At 47.5% G+C, this 18,455-nt stretch overlaps 1 pseudogene; it reads right to left on the bottom strand.

Annotated features, from left to right (window-relative positions):
• Nucleotides 1-10,822: 10,822 nt before the first annotated feature.
• On the bottom strand, nt 10,823-18,309 carry LOC133381683 (class I histocompatibility antigen, F10 alpha chain-like; annotated as a pseudogene).
• Nucleotides 18,310-18,455: the final 146 nt, after the last annotated feature.

Genomic DNA, 18,455 nt, shown 5'->3' with positions numbered 1-18,455 from the left:
CTCCTTGTGATCAAGACTTCCTGCCTCTCTAGGAACCAGAGCTCAGTTCCTTAACCCATTGGAGGATTAAGCGGCTTCTCCCTCCTCCCCCCTCCACAACTGCGAGCAAAGATTTCCTTTCCTCCCGCCCCCCACACGCACAAACTGCCGTGTTTTTTTTACTGCGGGGTTAAGAATGAGATCCTCGTGAATGCCTTCTTCTCACAACAACAGACGTCCCTAGGAGCCAATAAGCACAAAAGAGGAGAGTGTGAACTACTGAGAAGAGTCTTCCCAATTGGCTCCAATCTGCAGGAAAGGACAAGGAAACACACTAGAAGGCTCTTCTCAGTGGCCAACCCGCTCCCCTTTCATGCTAATTAGCTCATAGGATGCTGAAGACTTAGGGACCCTGCTGGGAAACTGCTCCCAAGAAAGGAAGGGGTCTAAGACACACACCCCAAGACCCTGCACGACTACACCCCTGGGTGTGGATGTGTGTGTGTGTGGTGGAAATCCCACAAGTTTCCTTCCCTCCTCCTCTTCCTCGCTGTTGAACTTGGGGTGCAGCTGCTCCAAGAGATTTGGGGAAGGGGTGCATTTCACCAGGGGACATTTTAACCCCTCTTTCCCCAAGTTACCTGTAAGGGGACCCCCTTCCCTCTTCCCAGACTGAAGGGCCTCTTTGCTTAATGTCTTTGCTCACGGTTTCAATTACACTAAACCCCATTGAAGGGTTTTTCAGAGCTCTGAAATCGTCTTGTTTTGATGCAAATGAGGACTAATTTCCTCCAGCCTGCCTCGTAATCTGTGTGGGGCCGGATTTTGTACAGGAGGCTTGCCTTGGCTTCCCTGAAAAGTGCAGCCTGGAAGCTTGTGCAAACTGTTGCATTGACAAACGCAAATCGGGACTAAGTTCCTCCTACCTGTGATGAAGCACATCAGCATTGTGATCTGTGTCAGGCTGAACTTAACTCCTTTGGGGGGGAAATAGAAATGGACTGCCTTCAAGTCGATTCTGAGTTATGTCTACCCTATGAATAGGGTTTTCATGGTAGGTGGTATTCAGAGGGGTTTTACCATTGCCTTCCTGGGAGGCTGAGAGGCTGTGACTGGCCCAGAGTCACCCAGTGAGCTTCATGGCTGTGTGGGGATTTGAACCCTGGTCTCCCAGGTCATAGTCCCAACACCTTAACCACTACACGACACTGGCTGGAGGTAGAAAAAGTGGAAGGCCAAACCAGAGATGAATTGATTCCATAAAGGAAGCCACAGACCTGAACTTACAAGATCTGAACAGGGTGGTTCACGACAGAGGCTGTTCATGGACTGCCTTTGAGTCGATTCCGACTTTTGGCAACCCTATGAGTAGGGGTTTCATGGTAAGCAGTATTCAGAGTGAATTTACCATTGCCTTCCTCTGAGGCTGAGAGGCAGTGACTGCCCAGTGAGCTTCATGGCTGTGTGGGGATTTGAACCCTGGTCTCCCAGGTCGTAGTCCAACACTCCAACCACTACACCACACTGGCTGTCATAATAATTAACTGCTTTGGCTTCTGTGAGAGAGCTAACTAACACTAACACCCAATTATTTGTCTTTTTTGCAGTCCATGGTGTGCTCTCCTCCAACACATTTCAAATGAGTTATTTTTCTCTTAGCCACTTTTTTCACTGTCCAACTTTCACTTCCATACATAGAGAATACCATTCCTAATTGATTTAAAAAAAAAAAAAGCCTTGTGAAATTTTAAAGACATTATTATGTGCCTTCAAGTCAATTGTTCAGATCTTGTAAGTACAGGTCTGTGGCTTCCTTTATGGAATCAATCCATCTCGTTTGGTCTTCCTCTTTTTCTACTCCCTTCTGTTTTTCCCAGCATTATGGTCTTTTCTAGTGGATCATGTCTTCTCATGATGTGTCCAAAGTATGATAACAGCTTCAACCTTTTAGCTTCTAATGATAGTTCTGGTTTAATTTGTACTATGACCCAATTATATGTATTTTTCACATTCCATGGTATGCAGAGCTCTCCTACAGTTCAAATGAGTTTATTTTTCTCTTATCCACTTTTTTCACTGTCCAACTTTCACATCCATACATACAGAGTACCATTCCTAACTCATTAAAAAAAAAAACCTTGTGGCATTTTAAAGACTAACATACCTTTTATCATAAGCTGTTGTGGACTTGAGTCTGCTTCATAAGGCCCAAAAGTGTGTGCCCTCATAAATTCTGCAGGCTTTAAGGTGACACAGGACACAATGCATACTGTGGAGGAACAGAGACCTTTGGGTCAATATTCAGGGACCTTTGGGTCATTGCTCAGAAGTTATGAGATGTGCTGGTTACATATACCAGGATATAAACCATTAGATGTTCCGAGGCTTGCAACAACAGTCTGCTCTCAATAGAGATGGGTGAGAATTGCGATTCAATTCACATTTCAAGCAGAATTTATCAAATTCACACTTTCCGAAACAATATGAGAACCGAAACCCAGCCATCCTTCGAAAGTCACATTTATTAGAATTTTGGGATGCAGTTCGCCAACTAAACAACATTTACAAAACTGCATATATTAGGGGAAAGTGTGCATAAAAATGAATACATGAGTGAAAATAACAGGCAAAAAAGGCCTTGCAAAAACATGTGCCTTTGTCAAAACTGCCTACAAAAATGTGTTTATTTGGAGAAATTCGCACTGAAACGATGGAGAATTTTCATGAGGATTAAAAAAAAAATTTTTTTTTTGCAGATCTCTGCAGAAATATAGAGAACTGAATTTAACATTGGAAAAATGAGACCGAAATGGACAGATTTAGCTTTCAACTGCAGCTAACTGCGTGTATCCTGTTTAAATTATTCTTCAATAAAGAAGTTCTTGCTTGACCTGGTCTCCAAATTTCTCTGGTGAATTTCCACCACGATACTTACCTGAAAGTCCCATTGAACCCAATGGAGCTTACTTGTGAATAGACATGTATTGGATTGCACTGGCTGGGGCTGATGGGAGTTGTAGTTCAAAAAAGTAACTTTTCCAAGCTCTGGTTTAGACCTTGTAGCAAACTGCAAACTGTCACTGTGCCAGCATGCTGTAATTGTTAAGGTGTTGGACCAGGACCTGGGAGACCAGTGTTCAAATCCCCGCTCACAGTGGTCTGGGTCTGCAGAAGCTGCTTTAGGCCGCATTCACACCATACATTTATTCCACTGTTGTTCCACTTTAAACAGTCATGGCTTCCCCCAAAGAATCCTGGGACGTATAGTTTAAGAAGGGTGCTGAGAGTTATTGTGTGTTTGTTACATGCCTTCAAGTTGATGATGACTTATGGCGACCCTACGAATCAGTGACCTCCAAGAGCATCTGTCATGAATCACCCTGTTCATATCTTGTAAGTTCAGGTCTGTGGCTTCCTCTATGGAATCAACCCATCTCTTTTTTGGCCTTCCTCTTTTTCTACTCCCTTCTGTTTTTTCCAGCATTATTGTCTCTTCTAGTGAGTCATGTCTTCTCATGATGTGTCCAAAGTGTGATAACCTCAGTTTCCTCATTTTAGCTTCTAGTGATAGTTCTGGTTTAATTTGTTCTAACACCCAGTTATTTGTCTTTTTCACAGTCTGTGGTATGAGCAAAGCTCTCCTCCAACACCACATTTCAAATGAGTTAATTTTTCTCTTACCCGCTTTTTTCACTGTGCAACACTCACATCCATTTGGGAATACCATGGGCTAAATGATCCCGACTTTAGTGTTCAGTGATACATCTTTGCATTTGAGGACCTTTTCCGAGAGTTATTAGGAGGCCTGCATTCCCTTCAGAGAGCTACAATTCCTTAAGTGGTTGAATGATCAATCCCTCTTCCCAGGGAACTCTGGGAACTGCTGGTCTGCGAGAGAGATTCTTCTCACAGCTCTCAGCACCCTTCACAAACTACACTTCACAGGATTCTTTGGGGAAAGCCAGGACTGTTTATAGTGGAATAATGGTGGAATAAATGTACAGTGTGAATGCAGACAAAGTGACATCTGGCCTACTCCATTTTGAAAATGGCTTGAAAACAAAGAACAAAGGGATAGCCAAGATGGCACCCTGCAGATGTTGCCAGACTCCAGCTCTCATCAGTCCAGCCAATGGCCAAGGATGATGGGAACTGTAGTCCAGTCAGGAAAGTTGTTGAGGAGTGGCATAACGCCTTGCCCCAGGCAGTGTTGTAAAACCTAAGAATCTTGTGGGTATGGCCACATTCACACCAGACATTTATTCCACTATTATTCCACTTTAAGCAGTCATGACTTCCCCAAAGAATCCTGGGAAGTGTAGTTTGTGAAGGGTGCTGAGAGTTGCAAGGAGACACCCTATTCTCCTCACAGAGCTGCAATTTGCCATAGTGGTTTAACAGTCATTTCCTCTTTCCAGAAAGCTCTTGAGAATTGTAGCTCTGTGAGGGGAACAAGAGTCTCCTAACAACTTTCAGCACCGTTCACAAATTACACTTCCCAGGATTCTTTGAGGGAAGCCATGACTGTTTGAAGTGGAATAATAGTGGAATAAATGTCTGTTGTTTGTTAACTGTGTCTCTCTGATAAGAGTTTCCAGAGGGATAGCCTTGTTAGTCTCTTGCAGACCAAACAAGAAAGAGTTGTATCCAACGCTAATTCTTCTCACAGTAGGCCCATTGGAAATAATGACACAAGTAACGTCAATCCATTAATTTCAGTGGGGCTGACTCTGACTCTGACTTAGTCGAATACCACGCAAAGAGCATTGTGATGCGTTAAAGCCTAAGAGGCTGTGGAAGAAAACAGACCTTCACATTGCGTTGAAACGGCAAGACCTGCCAGAGGCACATTTATTAAAAAGAAAGCAAAACAAAGCATACAAGGGGCCGCAGCTGCTTGGAGAGAAAAATTCAGAGCTCAGAAAGTTCTCTGACTCAGGCAGTGTTTAGCACTATGACCTGGGAGACCAGGGTTCGAATCCCCACATAGCCATGAACCTCACTGGGTGACCTTGGGCCAGTCACTGCCTCTCAGCCTCATGAAAACCCTATTCATAGGGTCGTTATAAGTCGGAATCGACTGGAAGGCAATACATTTATATTTTTTATAGCACATGGAAGCTGTTTTTTATCATCACACAAACATCTTTCAGCTACTGGGAACGGAACTTGAGGGCTATCCGCATATGCTTATCTAAGAAGGTCAAATATCAGCAGAATATCTCAGACTGTTCTGTGACATCTCTTGCAAGACATCCTTTGCAGCATATTACAGTATCGTTCTACTCATCACCCCTTTCGTACTTGCAAAGCCTGAATCAAAACTGAGACCTACAGAATTTTAATTCCACAATACCAGTGATGACATAAGCTTTGTTTCAGGAAGTGGCGGTGATGCCTTCACAGCTGGTGCCACTGGCTGTTGACTGTCTGTGACATCACAAAAGGGCATGGCAGGCCAGTGGGGGCCAAGGGGCAAGAAGAGAGAGGTCTTACTGGCTAGGAGGGAGCAGCCTGAGGATATAAGGGGTTCAAAAGAAGTTGGGGCACGACCAGCTGGAAACACAAGAAGGTAAATCACGGTCAATTCCCTCCACCCTACCGAGGTTTTTTCTCTCAGGGCTCCTCTGCCAGTCTCACCTGCATAGCTGCCAAATCAAGCTGGTGAGGGGGCACAGCCTGGAAAAAGCTTACTTTTTGAGGAAGCCTGCACAAGACTGCAGCACAACTTTTCCTCTTACTTCCCTGCCCTCTTGCCTGTGATCAACCTGCGGGGCAGACTCTCTCAGCACTCAAAATTACCTTACTCTTGACAGTTTCTTGATATGCATCCTCCCCCCATCAAAAAAACCTCCTTCAGACTGTGGAGTGCAGAAGAACTGCATTGGGAACACTTGACTTATGCATCAAGGGACAGGGGGGGGAGGATATAGCTTATACATTATCTTGAATGGGCAGGACGCTGATCTAATCTTCAATTCTAAGTATGTGCCTTTTGCGCCTGTCTCCAAGGGGTGAGCCTCTGAGTTCTAGCTAAAAAGAAAGTCGATTCCACAAGCAGGACATTTGCCCTCCACTGCAACAGGGAATGGGGCTACCTAGCTCATTGATGAAATGGAAATGGATTGCCTTCAAGTCGATCCTGACCTATGGCGACCCTATGAATAGGGTTTTGATGGTATTCAGAGGGGTTTTTACCATTGCCTTCCTCTGAGGCTGAGAGGCAGTGACTGGCCCAAGGTCACCCAGTGAGCTTCATGGCTGTGTGGGGATTCGAATCCTGGTCTCCCAGGTCGTGCTCCAACTTGTTGCTATTTCATTAGGTTATTATTCGTGCCTCCTTATCCTTGCTGTGAGCCAGCTGAGATTATTCAGGAGAGACAGGCTACAAATTTATTCAACAAGTAATCAAAATTACTCAGGATTAAAGAGACGTCTGCGTTTATTTAATTTTTATCCTGTTTTTCTGCATAAAATGTACTCAGCACAATGAAAACATATATATACCATTAACTTCAACTTCAAACAAGCAAAATGCAACATAAAAAAGATCAAGCAAGTCAGCAAATGTCTGCCCGAATAAGATGATTTTTCTAGCACATCTCCAAATGGGAAACACAGGGAATTGGGGGGGGGGAGTGTCACGGGAGGCAGACAAGAGGGGCAGAGCCCCCTCCTAAGGGGTGGACATTTGAGGATCACACTATCAGGAGGAGCATGGCTGGTTGTTGCAAAGACTTCAGCAAATTATTGTCCTCAGTCCAACAGGATATAACCCTGCAGAAACCAAATGCAGGAGAGTTTAAACTCAACATGATGGAACCCTGTGTGTGTGCATGTGTGTGTGTGCAAGTACTAGAATCACAGAGCCAGAGGGGGCCCAAATGCCATGAGCTGAGGCAGGACCATCTCGGCCACCATCCTAAGACACATCAGGCCGCCTGCAAAAAGTGCTGCAGGCACAGACCAAGTGCCCTGCCAAAGGGGGGGGGGCTGCAGAGCCAATCCCTCCAGGTGACAGCTCAAGTAAGTGAGATCAGCCAAATGTATTGGGGGGGGGAGGCAAAAAACCAACAACCTGAAGGCCGTCTGAGGCAGAGGGGAAGTCCCTTCCCGAAGCCCCACAGCAGACCTGTCATTCAGACCCATGGCAAAGCTAGTGAACTGCAGAAAAATCAAAGGTGGACTGCGTGAAAGGGTGGCAGAAATTGTCCCCTATAGGACAGCTGCAAAGGCAGGAGGATTTTGAGGCGGTTGCCCACCACAGCCCAGCCAACGCCCCTTCGCCTTGGCAGAGCTGGCAGAGTCCTGGTCCCTTCCTGGAAAAGAGGGAAGAGAAAGGGAGTCAGGAGCACAGGCTGGATTGCAGGTGGGTGGGGGTGCCGGTCTCTTCAGTCCCCCCTCCCTCTCTGTTCTCAGACACACACACACACACACACACAATCTCCCCTTCAATCAAGCTGATGGTCTCCAACACTACTTCCAACACTACTCCGTTAAAGCTCCTCACCCCTTTGACATTAATTGCTCAGATTGCATAGTTTTAAACAAGTGCATCCCTATGCATGTCTAGTGGGAAGCCAGCCCCATTTGAGTCCAACGGGGCTCCCTCCCAGGTGCAGGACTGCAGCCTAGCGCTGCCCACCCTGAACCTTCAAGATAAAGCAGGCTGGACAGACACGCAATACGGAAGACCAAGGAGGGCCTTGGAGTAACGGTGGCAGAATGGAGGCCTGTCTCTCGGCTATTCGTTTCCTGAGCTACTCCAGAAGTGCCTCCTCATATTACACAAATGGGAGAAACAGCCTGGCTTTTTTCTTAAACCATGTTAGGAAAACCTCTGAAAATTGAGTGTTACAGTTCTGCTATGCACTTATGCCAGACTGAAAAGGGATGTTTCCCCCTCATGTGCCTAAGACCATGTAGCTTCATGCTACACGTGAGTATCTGTGGGATTCGACAGGGAAAAGCAAGCTGAGCGTCCGTGGGGGACAAGTTAATGCCCTCTCTCTGTTTCTGCTCAGAGGCATTTGCCTTGCACTTCCACCCAAGGTTAGAGGGGAACGTAAGGGAAGTGTGATGGAAGTATTCTTGAGAGCCCCTTGTGTGGCTTGGGGACACCAGGGTTTGGCACAAGGCCTCAACAGCCTTGTGAGGTAGGCCAGTTGTGCACATAGAGCTTCCTAGATATAGCTGCCACCACTCCCCTTCCTTAAACTATGAACCCTGGTCCAAGGGAAGAGCCCAGTGCTATAAGCCAGTTCACTGCTTGGGCAAGGTAGCGACCGGAGACTCTCACCCCGGTCTCAGTTTGCTTTCCTTTGGATTCCTCTGAGGCACGGACAGGAAGAGTGAAGGCCACAGGTCTCAGCTAAGGATGGGCAACCAGGGGCCCTGCAGATGTGTTTGGGCTCCAGTTCCCATCATCCCTTTCTCAGAGGCACATGTTACCAAATTCTTCCAAGCTACACTGTGAAAGACCAACCCAAATTGTGTTTGCATTTACACAAATTTGTAGGGCAGTCCAATATCTCAGAGAGGAAGTCAGGTCTGCTTCCCTGGTGCATTCACTATATCCGCCCAATTTCCCTGCTTTTTAAAGTTTGACAGAAATATCTGTTGGCTATGGGAGACCAGGGTTCGAATCCCCACACAGCCATGAAGCTCATTGGGTGACCTTGGGCCAGTCACTGCCTCTCAGCCTGAGAGGGAGACAATGGTAAACCCACTCTGAATACCACATACCATGAAAACCCTATTCATAGGGTTAACATAAGTCGGGATTGACTTGAAGGCAGTCCATTTCCATATTTTTGATAGGTACGTTCTTAAACTGCAAGGTTTTTGCCTGTTAGTGAATTTCTCTGCTTTTTATCCGGGAGGTAAGAAATGAGATCCTGTGCATGTTTTCTGAGATTGGATTGATCATTTGCATGCTTATTGAGTTCAGTGGGATTTACTTCCCTGCAATTATGGTTAGGATAGGTAAAACTGACCATGGGAGAGGGGGAGGGGAGGGGAAGGAGGGGATCGGAAGGGGATGGGGACGGAGGGACAAAGAAAGGGGGAGGGAAAGGTCAAGAGGGAGGTGATGGGAGGGAGGAGAAGGGGCGGGCCGGTTTGATCACTTGCATGCTTTTTGAGTTCAATGGGATTTACTCCTGTGCTACTCTCCCAACTGCAGCTGTGTGTATCCTGTTGAAACTGGTAAACATGCTTTGCATTTGAAACTGTCAGTGTCCACTGTTCAGCTGAAAGAAGAAATGAAATTAAGCTTTGTTCAAGCTCGTGATAGAAACTATAAAAATAGATGTAGATTCTCTCCTGGGCAGAACCCACTCTGCAACAGCTGTGATGCTATTCTGTGGCTTCTCCTTGCATGCACGTATTCTAATCAAATTATTCTTCAATAAAGAAGTTCTTGCTTGACCTGGCCTCCAAATTTCTCCGGTGAATTTCCAGCACAATACTTACCTGGGAGTCCCATTGAACACAATGGAGCTCACTTCTGCATAGACATGTATTGGATTGCAGGTTTAGACTTGTAGCCAAAGTGACAAACATTACTACCCTTCTGCAAACTGTCACTTTGCCAGCATGCTGTGATGGTTGGGGTGTTGGATTAGGACTTGGGAGACCAGGGTTCAAATCCCCACTCAGCCATGAACCCCACTGGGTGACTTTGGGCCAGTCACTGTCTCTCAGCCTACCCTGCCTCACAGGGTCGTTGTGGGGATTAAATGAGGAGGGGGAGAACCACGTATGCCACCACGAGCTCCTTGGAGAAGAAGGTGGGATATAAATGCAATAAGTAAATAATAAATAAAAGTTAGGATACAGTGCATTTTTTCAAAAACAGGGAAAGGATCTGGCAGATTCAAAAGAGGCTTCTTGGCACACCCACAGCTGGCTCATTCCTGCATTACGTCTACCTACACAGACCTCACAGTGGTCTGGGACTGCAGAAGCTGCCTTAGGCCACATTCACACAATACATTTATTACACTTTATTCTTTGGCTGCCCCGAAGAATCCTGGGAAGTGTAGTTTAAGAAGGGTGCTGAGAGTTATTAGGAGGCCTCTATTCCCTTCAGGGAGCTACAACTGCTTAAAGTGGTTTAATGATCAATCCCTCTTCCCAGGGACCTCTGCAAATTGTGGCTCTGTGAGGAGAATCGGGGTCTCTTCAGTCGTTCCCCCCCCCCCTCTCTCTCTCTCTCTCTCACACACACACACACACACACCCCTCTTTCCTTCAATCAAGCTGATTATCTCCAACATTTCTTCTTAACCTACATATCAGACCATTAAAGCTCCTCATCCCTTTGCCATCAATTGCTTAGATTGCATAGTTTTAAACAAGTGCATCCCTATGCATGTCTACTGGGAAGCCAGCCCCATTTGAGTCCAACGGGGCTCCCTCCCAGGTGTAGGATTGCAGCCTAGCGCTGCCCACCCTGAACTTCAAGATAAAGCACGCTGGACAGACACGCAATACGGAAGACCAAGGAGGGCCTTGGAGTAAAGGTGGCCGAATGGAGGCCTGTCTCTCAGGTATTCGTTTCCTGAGCTACTCCAGAAATGCCTCCTTGTAGTAAACAAATGAGAGAAGCAGCCTGGCTTTCTTCCTCGTTCCTCTCAAACCCTTTATTTATTTTCCCTTCTCTGTCTTGCCTTTTAAGTTGGAAATCTGAGGGCAGGGACAGACTTATTATTGATGTTTAAGTCACTCAGGGAACCTTATTTCCATGGGATTTTTTTAAAAAATGGCTTCAGAAATAAATCCATGCGTGCAACATGGACCCAGACCGTTTCCAGCCACCCTGCCATGGAACAGGAGGCTTGGCCCAAAGTTGCTCCACCCCAGAGCCACCCTGTCTTGTAGCGATGTTACAAAGAGAGAATTATTCGCCACTCACCCCATCCTGCATTCTAGGCAGCTTGTCTTTTCCCTGCAGAGACAGAATCAGATAGTCAGTGCTGTAAAGGGCCTCCAGAGCTCCTCCAGTCCTACCCCTGGCTCCAAGACAAGGCTCTCAGACTCTACATCCTCCCAACCAATCTCTACTGGACACCACACTTTAAGAAGGATGCAGACAAACTGGAACTGGTTCAAAGGAGGGCAGTGAGGATGATCAGGGGACTGGAAACAAAACCTTATGAGGAGAGACTGGGCATGTGTAGCCTTAAGAAGAGAAGACCGAGGGGAGATACGATAGCACTCTTCAAGTACTTGAAAAGTTGTCACACAGAGGAGGGCGAGGATCTCTTCTCGATCATCCCAGACTGCAGGACACGGAATAATGGGCTCAAGTTGCAGGAAGCCAGATTCGGATTGAACATCAGGAAAAACCTCCTGTTAGAGCAGTACAATAGAACCAATGACCTAGGGAGGTGGTGGGCTCTCTAACACTGGAGGTTTTCAAGAGGCAGCTGGACAGCCCCATCGGGGATGCTTTAATTTGGATTCCTGCATTGAGCAGGAGGTTGGACTTGATGGCCTTAGAGGCCCCAACTCCACGATTCTGTGATTCTACGATTCTTAATTTTATGATTGCAAGGAGCTCAAGGGGGTGCACATGATTCTCCCCCTCTCCATTTTATCCTCGCAGCAACCCTGTGAGGTAGGCTCGGCTGAGAAGCAGTGACTGGCTAAAGGTCAGTCAACCCAGTAAGTGTCATCTCTTGACAACAGCCACTGGGGAAGAGTGGGGGATGTCCCAGTAGTCCTCCATGGAAGTCTCACTTGTAGACTTGGAAAGCCTTCAACATGCACATGCTTTGCTAGTACACAAATCCACTGTCTCTCTGCCATCCCTCTGGAAGCAGCACTCTGGGTGGGTGGGTGGAGTGGACTTTTGGAGGACCAAACAAGGACATCTGTTGTCCAGCCATGGAAGGTAGACCTGAACCATTAATTCTCCTCCAGGCACCTGTTCCCCTCATGCCTCCTTAAATCCTGTTAGGAAAACCTCTGAAAATTAAGTGTTACGGTCCTCCCATGTGCTTATGCCAGACTGAAAAGGGGTATTTTCCCCTCATGCTACATGTGAGTACCTGAGGGATTCGACAGGGGAAAGCAAGCTACCTTGAGCTTCCGTGGGGGCCAAGTCGATGCCCTCTCTCTGCTCCTGCTCAGAGGCATTTGCTTTGCACCCAAAGTTAGAGGGGAACATAAGGGAAGTGTGGTGGAAGTCTGCTTGAGAGCCCCTTATGTGGCTGGCCCACCTGGACTGGCAGATATGGTGGGGGAGAGGGGAGAGAGAAATAAAGCTCTCCCTTTACGGATTGGGCAGTTAGCACCTGCCGCAGCCACAGAAACCAAGTTGTCAGGGGAAGGCCCGTAGCTCTGTCGTCAGAGCATCTGCCTTGCACGCAGGAGGCCCCAGGTTCAACCCCCAATGGCATCTCCAGGACTGGGAGAGGCTCCCTGTCTGAAACCCTAGGGAGCCCCTGCCAGCCAGTATAGGCAATAGTGAGCTAGATAGACCAGGGAGTCTGACTCAGCGTAAGGCAACATCCTCATTCAGAGTCCCTTGCAGAACGAATCTCCCTTCACAGTTTACTTACCGATGTATAGGATGATCATGACCGCTGTCAGGGCAACAGCTACAGCCACAACCCCCAAACTGGCTCCCAAGCTGCGCACGGAGGCTGAAATGGGGGAAAGAGCAAAAAAAAGAGAGAGAGATTGCGGGGAACTTCCTCCCAACATTCTCCCATGTCAGGACACACACAAGGTTTGCAGGGCAAAACCAGCTAGCCAGAACTAGGGATGGAAAGATCTGTCAATTTCGGTTCGGTTCGATTTAAAAAAAAAATTGTCATGAAAATTCACCGACATTTACTCTGAATTTCTCCTAATAGACACATTTTTATAAGCAGTTTTAACCAAGGCACACATTTTTGCAAGCCATTTATCATGACATCATGCATTTTTGCCTGTTATTTTCAAGCATATATTCATTTTTTTGCACACTTTCCCCTCATATATGCATTTTTGTAAATATTGTTTAGTTGGCAAATTGCACCCCCAAATTCTAATAAATGTGAATTTCTAAGGATTGCTGTTTCGGTTCTCATAGGGGTTCCAAAAATGTGAATTTGATAAATTCTGCTTAAAATGTGAACTGTCTGAAAATTCTCACCCATCCCAAACCAGAACACACCTCTCACTGGCCAGTCCCTGCCCTCATCCACCCCCTGTCGCGGGGAAAGACCGGCAAGGGTTTCTGTGGAGTTGAGAGCGGGAACGGTTCTATGTGAGAAAGAAAAACAAACATGAGGGCACCAAGCCACCCTGGGCTCCTCTGGCAGGAAGGGCGGGACACAAGTAAAGAATAAATCAACAAGCAGGGTCTCCTCTGCAGTGGCCCCAACACTGCCCAACTCCCGCCCTGCAGAGAGCACCAGAGTCCAGCTTCACAGGCCTTTAGGGAAGACTGCAGGGAACTAAGCGGGCTCTAGTGACCTGGCAGGACAGGCATCTCTGCTGTGAAGGCTCTGGCCCCTCCTCCACCTGATAGAAAGGTGCCTCTGCTTCCCAGGGATTCTCTGGCATTTGCTCCAAATGCTCTCCAACACGTAAGAAGAGTCCAAAGGCGCTTCTAGTCTAGCATTCCACTCTCATAGTGGTCGACCAGGACCTGAGTGCAAAAGCTCTCTCCTCTCTCGTGATTCCCAGCAGAGGCATTCTGTCTCTGACAGTGGAGGCAGAGCTTCACAATGTGGCTAGTAGCCACTGATAGCCTGATTCTCCGTGAATCAGTCTAGTCCTCATGACATCTTCTCTTACCAGGCTCCTCCCAGGCCAGAGCCAGAGGCTCCAGAAGACTGTCATGCTCCACGTGACACTGGTAACGGTCCCTGTCCTTGGGGTCGATCTGGATACTGAGCCAGGTGTGGTACGTCCCGTCTGAGTTGGGGACGACAGCCCTGCGGTAGGTCTCCTGCTCCCACACCTCCCCGTCCTTCCTCCATGTAGCATCAATCTCCTTAGGATAGAAGCTATGGACTCGACAGATGAGGGTCTCCTGGCCATCATAGTCTAGCTTGCATGCCACCGTCACTGTCGGGGGCTCTGCAGAAGAATGGCAGCAATGGAGTTAGTATTGCTAACAGGGCCTCTCCAGTGCCTGGGAGAAGGGACAATGCATTTAGCAGCAGGAAGGAACACCGTGTGGTCATCCAATCCCACCCCCTTGTCCCAAAATTGGACACACCTGTGATGTGCAAGAGTTCAAAGATATAAAAAACTGAAAAGAAAAGCATTTCTCCAGCCACTATAATAAAATGTATTTCATGAGGAACACACCCCAGCCACTAATCTACCTGTTTTTAAAATATGCTTTTAAAGCTTTTTAAAAAAGATGTTTTAAAAGATTTTTGTTTTAATATGTGTTTAAAGAAGTTTCTTTGTAAAGTCTGTTTTATGATGTTTTAGAGTGTCGTTAGTGCTTTTGTTTGCTGCTCTGGGCCCCTACTGAGAGGAAGGGTGGAATATAAACCAAATTAATATTATTATTAATAATAATAATTTGTCACGTTGTTTTTATGTTCTAGTTGCAGCTGCTCAGATAGTCTGCTCCTGCCACTTGCACTGGTTCTAGCCACACAGCCGAATAGCGAGGCAGAGTTGACTGTGCAACTTCAGCCTGTGTGTGAGGGAGAGAGGCCATTTCTAATACTTCCCCATGTACAACGCTCCACCAAACCTCTCCGCAAGTAGAAAGTCAGCACACCAGGGAGAAAGATATCCCCTAACTCTCTTCTTGCCGTGCTAGATTTCTACTTTGAGGATACTTAGAGTTTGTTTGTTTGTTTTAAAATTCAGATCAATTACAGAAACTACCAGACAACCACCAATGTAAATTGAAGGGGCGAAAGTCCCCTTTCTCTACCACTGGAATAATGACAAGGATGTGCGAGTATAAGAACTGAGCCTCCCCCTCGCCCAGAGTACTCCCACTCCATTTCCTAGCCTCACCTTCCCTTTGCAGGGCTCCCTTCCGGTAGTCCAGGTATTTCTACAGCCTCTGAATGCATTCTTCCCCCAGGTAGTCCTTCAGGTACTGGGTGAAGACTGGCTCAGCCTCCAACTTCCTCTTGGACACCTGGGCTGCTACGTCGGCTGCTGTCCAGGTCCAGGTCTCCCCGTCCAGGCTGAGGAAGTCCTTCCCGTCATAGCCATACTGCACATACCCTCCTTTCTGCCCATCCTTGCTCAGCTCACAGCCGTACAGCCACTGAAGGGTGTGGAAACCTGGAGGAGACACCACAAGGAAGAGGCCTCAGAGGGTTCAGGACCACACGACCACCCCGCTCCCAATGTTGCCCTTTCCCTGGCCTCCCAACCCCCCGGTAGACCTCTTGTCCATCTCCAACCCTTTGAGAATAAGGCCGGGGAACCTGCAGGTGTCCAGATGTCCCTAGACCAACTCCAATTTTGGAGAAGGGTCCTAGGTCCATGGTAGAGCATCTGCTTTGCATGCAGAAGGTCCCAGGTTCAATCCCCCAATGGCATCTCCTCATAGGATGGAAGAAGACTCCCTGCCTGAAATGCTGGAGAGCTGCTGCCAGTCAGTGCAGGCAATACTGAGCTAGATTGAACAATGGCCCGACTCAGCTTCCCTATGTCCCTAACTCCCATCATCCCTGACCATTGGCCAGGGCTGGCCAGGGGGCTTATGGGATGTTGGAATCCAGAAACATCTGGGGGGCCACAGAGATTCCTCCCCACTGCACCAGAGACAACAAAACTGATTCAGGGAGGAGGGTGTTGGGGAGCATCTCAAGCAACAGAGCCAATCTGCAAGGTCTTCTCTTGTTGGGGTTTCAGATTTCCTGGCCCAGGATGAAAAGGGCAGGCTGAAGTGGTAGCCTCTCTCTCTCTCCCTTAGAGAGTGAAGCATCTCTCCTGAGAGGGGCCCCCTCCTCCCTTCTATCAAAGAGCAACCTCTCCCCTCCCCCCACATCTGGGTTGGGGGAGGGATTGTCCACTAGTGGCACCAGTGCCATGGACTGCACTTCTTGCTGAAATATGTGGTTGGCCATCCGTATTGGCATCCCGCCGGCTTTTTAAAATTATTTATTGTTGTTGTTATGTGCCTTCAAGATTACGACTTATGGCGACCCTATGAATCAGCGACCTCCAAGAGCATCTGTCATGAACCACCCTGTTCAGATCTTGTAAGTTCAGGTCTGTGGCTTCCTTGATGGAATCAATCCATCTCTTGTTTGGCCTTCCTCTTTTTCTACTCCCTTCTGTTTTCCCCAGCATTATTGTCTTTCCTAGGAAGTCATGTATTCTCATGATGTGTCCAAAGTCTGATAACCTCAGTTTCATCATGTTAAAACATCATAAAAAACAGACTTTAAGATATATTAAACCAAAACATATTTAAAAGCATTTTTAAAAGCTTTAAAAACTTCAAAAAGAAGAAGAAAATGTTTAAAAACATATTAAAAAGCAATTCCAACACAGATACAGACTGGGATACGGTCTCAACTTAAAAGGCTTGTTGAAAGAGGAAGGTGTTATTATTGATTGATTTATATACTGCTCAATTGCCAAAGGTTTACAAAGGAAAAACAATGACAGAAAGGTTAAAAAATGGACACCAATTAAAACACAAAGCAAAGCAAGCCCATTAAAAACAACAATAATTAAAGCAAGGAAAAGGGCAATTAAAACAGTAGGTTCAGATAAAGAGCTCAAGGGAATGCTCATCTAAACTAGGGCGCTTTCAAGAGCTGGCGGAATGCCAATGCAGATGGGGCCTCTTGTACCTCAGCCGGGAGTGCATTAATGATGCATTAATTTGTTATTTATATAAAATAATACAACAGCATCAAACATGGCGAACAGGGAAATAAGTGCCCCATCCTGCTCCCCTCACCTCCACTCTGGTTATAGCGCGTCCGCAAGGTCACCAGGTTCACCCTGAAGTCCACCTCCGCACTCTGCGACACCTTTGTCTCCATGTCCCAGTAGCGGGCATCGCCCTCTTCCAATTCTTCCACCCATGTGGATTGCGGCAGGTACCGCCCGCTGTCGCTGTCATAACAAGCAACGAGCTGTTCATCCACGTATTCCGTGATGAAGAAGTGGGTCAGCTCCTGGCCAGGTTCACATGTGGCAGCGTATAGATAGCGGAGGGAGTGCCAGGAGGAGGCTGCAAGAGAAGGGCAGAGTTAGGGAGACAGAAAAAGATGTTTGTCCAGGAGAGATTGACAGGCATGTCCCTGAGCACTGTGGTGAGACCGCGTGGCTGCAGGATCGGGCAAAAAGCCCATCTAGTCGACATCCTGTTCTGAGAGCGGCCAGCCAGATGCCCCAATGGGAAGGCCCCAAGCAGGACCCAAGCGCAACCACAGGACGCTCCTCATGTGAGATTCCCAGCAACTGGTATTCAGAAGCATTCTGCCTCGGACACGGACACTGATAACCTTATCCTCCAGAATAACCCTCTTTTAAAGTCACCCAAATTGCCGGGCAGCAGCGCCTCTTGTAGCAGCAAAGTTTCAACTATGCTGTGTGTACAGCTGCACAAGGTGCAGAGTAAGAGGTTGTGGAGGGAGCGGGCAGGGATGGAGCCAACTCTGCATGCCCCTCCTCTCCCCCCAACTCACCAAAATCCGCCTCTCCTTTTTACACAGGAGGAAGAGTGCACACACGCACACACACACACAGAGTTGAGCACAAGTTCTACCCTCCCTCACGGTTTCACCACTGGAAGGTACTCACCTGCGCCACCCTCCAGCAGGAAGAAAGGAATCTGCAGGAGCAAGAGGCCAAATCTCTGGATGAGCCTGAATCTTTTGTTGTGCTCTCCTTGCATCATAATCCGCTTGCTCCGAGATGGTGGGAACTACAGCACGGAGACAAGCATTGCGATCACAAGAAGTCCTTCTTACGGAGTTCATTTCAAAACCTACACAAGTAGTCTTATTATAGTAGACTATTAGACACAGGGACGGCTTTGTGTGATTTCTGAGCAAACAAAGACTCACACTAAATCTCCTGTGTTTCTGGGTGCAACATGTCACCTGCCCACTTAGTCTTCCACCAAATTCCTCCCAGTCTAAGACCAGATTCTCCAGGAGTCTCCGGCACGTACCCCAAGGAACCTACTGGGTCTCCTCTCTTTGGGTCCGTCTCTGTTGTGACCCAGGTGTTGTTGTTCCTGTCCGAGCTGGGGGTCAACACTCCTGTGGAAGGTCTCCTGCTCCAAGCCTTCCCCGTCCTTCCCCCAACTGCTGCTGGTCTTTCTGGCATCGAAGCTGTGGGTCGCCCCCTGGTAGCTGCAGCGCTACCTTTCAGCTTTCCCATCAGAGGTCTGTGAAAATTGCAAAGTCGTTAGCCCACATGAAGATGGAGAGCTGCTACCTGTTAAGAGGAGGAAGGGATCCCATGAGAGAATCTAGCCACAGGTCCAGGGTCCCAAGACATGATTTCCTGCGGCATCCTCAGGAGAC

The sequence above is a fragment of the Rhineura floridana genome, chromosome 3 (genome assembly GCF_030035675.1).
Source record: "Rhineura floridana isolate rRhiFlo1 chromosome 3, rRhiFlo1.hap2, whole genome shotgun sequence".
NCBI classification, from domain to species: domain Eukaryota; kingdom Metazoa; phylum Chordata; class Lepidosauria; order Squamata; family Rhineuridae; genus Rhineura; species Rhineura floridana.
Note: the sequence above shows the minus strand (reverse complement) of the source record. Positions and strands in the feature narration are given on the sequence as shown.